The 6,000-nt window shown below is 43.8% G+C and overlaps 1 protein-coding gene across 3 annotated transcripts in view; it reads right to left on the reverse strand.

Moving 5' to 3' along the window:
- Positions 1–5,734, reverse strand: part of ORAI2 (ORAI calcium release-activated calcium modulator 2) — a 32,238-nt gene extending 26,504 nt beyond the window's left edge. Inside the window, exons 1-2 of one of the 3 annotated variants that reach the window (XM_056558488.1) lie at positions 5,125–5,729; positions 860–954 (exon numbers count right to left, since the gene is read on the reverse strand). The gene's annotated coding sequence lies outside the window, so the exon portion shown is untranslated. Of the gene's footprint in view, positions 1–859; positions 955–5,124 lie in introns of all 3 variants that reach the window. The other 2 variants (XM_056558489.1, XM_056558487.1) reach the window with 2 other exon arrangements.
- Between the last annotated feature and the right edge of the window lie 266 nt (positions 5,735–6,000).

The following is a 6,000-nucleotide window of genomic DNA, read 5'->3' on the forward strand; positions in this document are numbered from 1 at the left end:
AGCGGAGAGCACTGTAGATAACATAAAAAAGAAATTCAAAAAGTAAAGAATTTCCTCTGTAGCATACAGCTGCTAAAATGTACTAAAAGGACTAAGAAGTAATTTACAAATCTGTTTAACTTTCCGGCACCAGGTCATTAAAAAAAAAAAAGTTTTCCACCAGAGTACCCCTTTAGGAGAAGATGTTGCCTTCAAGCCATGTGTAAGTTGTTTGGTCCGGTTTATGGGAATAAAGAAATGCATGCTTGATCGCTGGATTGCTTGTGTGGCCATACCCATTTTACATATACCCTACAAACTATAGTTTTTGGACTGCAAAAAGGTATTTTACAAAGCATAATAAATGAGCATGACTCTGCAGGTGGAGAATTGCTTATATTAGGAGGAAATTGTTGTTTACAGAGAGGCCCCTGCTGTTAAAAGGAGAGGACAGAGAGAGAGAGAGAGAGAGAGAGAAAGAAAGAAAAAGAGAGAGAGAGAGAGAGAGAGAGAGAGAGAGAAAGAGAGAAAGAATTAAATTGCAAATCTGTATATTTTTGTTTTGTTCTGTTTTTTTTTTGTTCTTGTTTTTTGCTTTTTTTTTTGTCATTTTTACACAATGTGTCTCCAGCTGTTGCAAAACTACAACTCCTAGCATGTCCGATCATGCTGAGAGTTGTGGCTTTGCAACAGCTGGAGACTGGAAAACACTCCAGTATATATATATGAACTGCAGCAGGAACTAGGACTGGGCGGTATGACCAAATATGTGTATCACGGTAACTTATGGCGGTTCCACAGTATATAACGGCATCCCCCCCCCCCCCCAAAATTAATTATCATCCCAGCGCTGCGCTGTCCCCATCGGGGTACTACTCACATATCACCCGCAAGCGCTGCCCTCCTTGTCCTCCTGTTTGTTGTGGGCCGCCGGCGCTGACACTCTATACTGTACGCTGTATCCCTATGCCCGGGCTGCAAAAGATAAACAAAATAAACTTTAACTCGCCTTCCCCATCGGTCCGGACCTGCTTCCTAGGGAACAGTACGTCGGAGAGCCGTCAGCCTATCACCGGCCGCAGCGATGTTCTGCCTCGGCCGGTGATAGGCTGAGCCCACTGTCATGTAAGAAGCCAGGAGGGCAGTGCTTGCGGGTGATATGTGAGTATTTACCCCAATGGGGACAGCGCAGCGCTGGGCTGATAATTAATTGGGGGGGACAGAACAGCTCTGGCGGGTCACATACGATTAGTTCCCCAATGTGGGGACAGCGCAGCGCTGGGCTGATAATTCATTCCCGAGGGGGAGGGGCCAAACCGGTATTGCGGTATGGAAAAAATTCATATCGTGCAGCACAAAAATTTTGGTATTTGGTATGAACCGGTATACTGCCCAGTCCTAGCAGGAACTTATTCCTAACTCTGCTTTGATTCTCTATCTATGGACTCATTTACATTACAATTTCGCTCTGTAAAAATGGAATGCTATTACCGTATGTACTGTGCTTGTTTGTTGTTATAATTAAATAACCAATCAATAATCAAAAAAAATTCTAACGTTTAGAAAAAATAATTGGGGATGCTTACGCACATGTGGACACTGACACAGGTGCCATTGACTTTAAGTGCCCAAATTTAGTCAACCTCTGAATAGATCAGCGTTATTTCCTACAAGCATATATGTGTGTTTTTGGGACTCAGAAGTGCAGCAGACCATGCTTTTAAAAGGGTACTCCGGTGAAAAACATTTTTTTTTTTCATCAACTGGTGCCAGAATGATAAACAGATTTGTTATTCACTTATATTTCAAAATCTTAACCCTTCCAGTACTTATCAGCTGCTATGTTCTTCACAGGAAGTTCTTTTCTTTTGGAATTTATTTTCAGTCTGACCACAGTGCTCTCTGCTGACACCTCTGTTCATGTCAAAAATTGATTTGAGTTGGAGCAAATCCCCATAGCAAACCTCTCCTTCTCTGGACAGTTCCTGAGACAGACAGAGGTATCAGCAGAAAGCACTGTGGTCAGACTGAAAAGAAATGTAAAAAGAAAAGAACTTCCTGCTTCCAGCTGATAAGTACTAGAAGGATTAAGATTTTTTTTTTATAGAAGTAATTTACAAATCTGTTTAACTTTCTGGCACCAGTTGATAAAAAAAAAATAGTTTTTCACCGAGTACCCCTTCAAGTCCTGGAAAATAGGAAGATACAGGTATATGTGCAGGAAGTGGACCGAAAATAGGGGGACATTTCTCAATGTTGGAGTAAGGTAGTAAAGATTTTACCCCTATTTGCTTGGTGTATTGGTATTTGCACATTTGCTCAGAATTTGCGCAATTAGAGAAACCAGTGAGCTGCTCTAACATCTGACACTTTTGTACCTGTCCTATTAGCTGGCATAGGTTTGCACAATAAAAAAGTAGGCTTTACGCAAAAGTTGTGTGCACATAAAATTTGCCGCACGTGATAACTTCATGCCTACTGCATAAAGTGCTCCACGGTGCACCAAATAATACACTGCTTAGAAAAATGCTCAATTCCAAAAGAACGCACAAGAGCAGCAACTGCGCAAAATTTAGCATCTAATACACACCAAAAACAGTATACATCCATTGATAAATGTCCCCCATAGTCACTAGCTTAATATAGATAAGATAAATAACATAATATATATATATATATATATATATAAATGCACTATACTATAAAGGAAAATGGTCATCCTGTTCACCCACACTAAACCAATATACTGGGATACAGTGTGGGTGAACAGGAGACCGATGAGGGGTCACTGACTACAATACGTACCTTCGGTCCAGAGATATGTACCTTCGGTTTGGATATATTCATTGTTGCTGGTCACGTGACCGCTCAGTAAGCGCAAGCACTCACCTCACCAGCGACAATAAATATTCAAACTGAACTCGTGGGCCCGCCTCCAGCGCACAATTCAGGGAAGATAGAAGGGGATTTTCGGGGGGACATATCTCCGGAACAAAGGTACACACTGCAGTCAGTGACCCCTCATTAGTCTCCTGTTCCCCCACACTATAACTAGGACTGGGCGAAATACCGGCTCATACCGAATACGGAAATTTTTGTGCTGCACGATATGAATTTTAACCCGGTATTTTACCGCAATACCAGTTTGGCCCCTCCCCCTCGGGAATGAATTATCAGCCCAGCGCAGCACTGTCCCCATCGGGGAACTAATCATATGTGACCCGCGAGCGCTGTTCTGCCCCCCCCCAAAATAATTATCAGCCCAGCGCTACTACTCACATATGTCACCCGCAAGCGCTGTCCTCCTGGTCCACCTGTTTGTTGCGGCTGCCGGCGCTGACACTCTATACCAGTGGTGTTCAACCTCCAGATGTTGCAAAACTACAACTCCAAACATGCCCGGACAGCCAACGGCATTCTGGGAGTTGCAGTTCTGCAACATCTGGAGGTCTGCAGATTGCAAACCACTGCTCTATACTGTATCCCTATGCCCGGGCTGCAAAAGGTAAACAAAATAAACTTTAACTCACCTTCCCCGTCGATCTGGACCAGCTTCCCAGGGAATGGAACGTCGGAGAGCCGTCAGCCTATCACCGACCGCAGCGATGTTCCGCCTCGGCCGGTGATAGGTTGAGCCCACTGTCACGTAAGAAGCCGGCCGGTGATAGGCTGATGGCTGTCCGACATTCCCGTCCCCAGCGTAAAGCCGACGGCGGAACATGCGTTAGTTTGTTTATTTTGTTTACCTTTTGCAGCCCGGGCATAGGGATACAGCATAGGGATACCACACAGTATAGTGTCAGCACCGGCGGCCACAACAAACAGGAGGACGAGGAGGGCAGCGCTTGCGGGTGACGTGAGTAGTACCCCGATGGGGACAGTGCAGCGCTGGGCTAATAGTTAATTTTATATACTGTGGAACCGCCATCAGTTACAAACATACCGCGATACACATATTTGACCATACCGCCCAGCCCAAACTATAACCCAGTGCATTGGGTTTGATGTGGGTGAATATATATATATATATATATATATATATATATATATACGGGATGAGTATTTAACTCAGGGAGAGTTCACCACTCCTGGTGTGACAGAGCTTTCAAGGGCCACTAAGCACTCCGCAGGCATTCTGGGTAGGGGAATATGCAAATCAGCTCATTACATCACCTTTTCAGGCGATGTTCCCTGGTATAAGCTTAGCTCCAGTTACGGAATATAAAAACCTAATCGGGATTAATGCCAAGCCAGAACTCATTCTCCAGAAGGAAAGAGCACCCATCTGCAGACAGCTGTTTCGGGGTACTTGCTCCTCGTCAGTACAGAGCAGGGTAATCTGGCTTGGCTGAGATGAGGGGCCTTAGACCAACTAAGCGGGATGAGTATTTAACTCAGGGAGAGTTCCCCACTCCTGGTGTGACGGAGCTTTCAAGGGCGGAGTGCTTTCAAGGGCGGAGTTAAATAGCCATCAAGACTAAGGGGGAGATTTATCATAACGCGTGGAGAGGAAGAGTGGTGCAGTTGCCTATAGCGACCATTAAGTTTGCTTCTTTTATTTTTCAGAGGCCTTTTTAAAAATAAAATAAGCGATCAGATGGGCAACTGACTCCCAACTCAGCTGAGCTACTAGACTTACAAGATAGTACAATGTACCGCCATAAGTCACAGTTCCCTGCTGAGCATTTGCACCCTTGTTCTTATTTTTTATTTTTTTTTGTAAAACCAGAATTAAATAAAATAAGGAAGATAGTGTTTATGTGTATAATCCTCCCTTAGGGTCTATTCACACGTACAGTATTCTGCGCAGATTTGATGCGCAGAATTTTAAGCTGTGATCAGTTTACATTGAAATCTGCAGCAGAAAATCCTGCGCAGAAAATCTGCTCAGAATACTGTACGTGTGAATAGACCATTAATTTGTATTTGAAGGTAATGAGAAGGAAAAAAACAAAAAACAAAGACAAAAATAGTTTTAGAAACATAGAAATACATTAGTACTTTAGCAGAAGGTGACAACTACTATATGGCTTTCCACACACTCTTTATCTACAAAGCGTTGACACTTGGTATAATAGCTTCCTGTTCATATAGCTAATATAACAATCTCTGCACAGAAGAATAAGAAGACGTAGAGGCACTTACCTGTCACACTTCTATTACTTATCAGCCCAGTGCAGCCAGTAAGTCACTGACAGGGTGATGCCAGAGATGCCCAGCAGCCTTTCTCTCCTCAGTCCAGGCCCTGCAGCAGCATCACTACATGCCAGCCATGCCGGGACTGATGCAGCAGATCACGTGAGCAGACAGTAACACAGACATCTCCTCCTCCAGCTGGATGTACAGGGTGTTGTGCCCCTCCTGTATCCCGCACCGTGATTGGCCGCTGTCCTGTCTTCCTCGCTGTGTCCTCTGCTCTGATTAGTCAGGGACCACTTCATGTTCGGGGTTTGTATATTCTTCTCAGTGTTCCCTCTTAGCTGTGCACTCTGGAAAGGAAAGCGTTAAAAGAACATTCTAAGAAGGAATCATATATCAGTGACACGTCGGAAGCTCGTGGTGCATGCACAGTGTACTGTGTTTTTTCTATATCTCTCCATTATGTGCACAGGTTGTACCTGTGCGCCCGGCTGGGAGGATTATAGAGGTGGCCTCCCTGCTCTGCTATTTGGCTGTTGTAATAAGATACTGTTTGCATGCATGCAGCCACTATACCGTGTCAGGAGGAGAATAGAACACAAGAAAGGCTTTCATCATCAGTATTTGCTTCACCTTAACCACTTACATGCTGGTTTAGTTGGGGGAAAAAATACAGGCAGCAAATAGTGAGCTGCAACTATGAGGGTGACTTAAACTTGTTACAATGTCACAGTTAACGAAAGTGTACCTGTCGTCAACAAAAACTTTATATATAACGTAGATAATATGTATATTTGTAATATACATTGATTAAACAAATGTGTAGATTTTTGTCCCTACAGCTATTGTCTGTATATCTCTATGAGGAGTCCAAATACAGGA

The sequence above is a fragment of the Hyla sarda genome, chromosome 2, assembly GCF_029499605.1.
Source record: "Hyla sarda isolate aHylSar1 chromosome 2, aHylSar1.hap1, whole genome shotgun sequence".
In the NCBI taxonomy this organism is placed as follows: Eukaryota; Metazoa; Chordata; class Amphibia; order Anura; family Hylidae; genus Hyla; species Hyla sarda.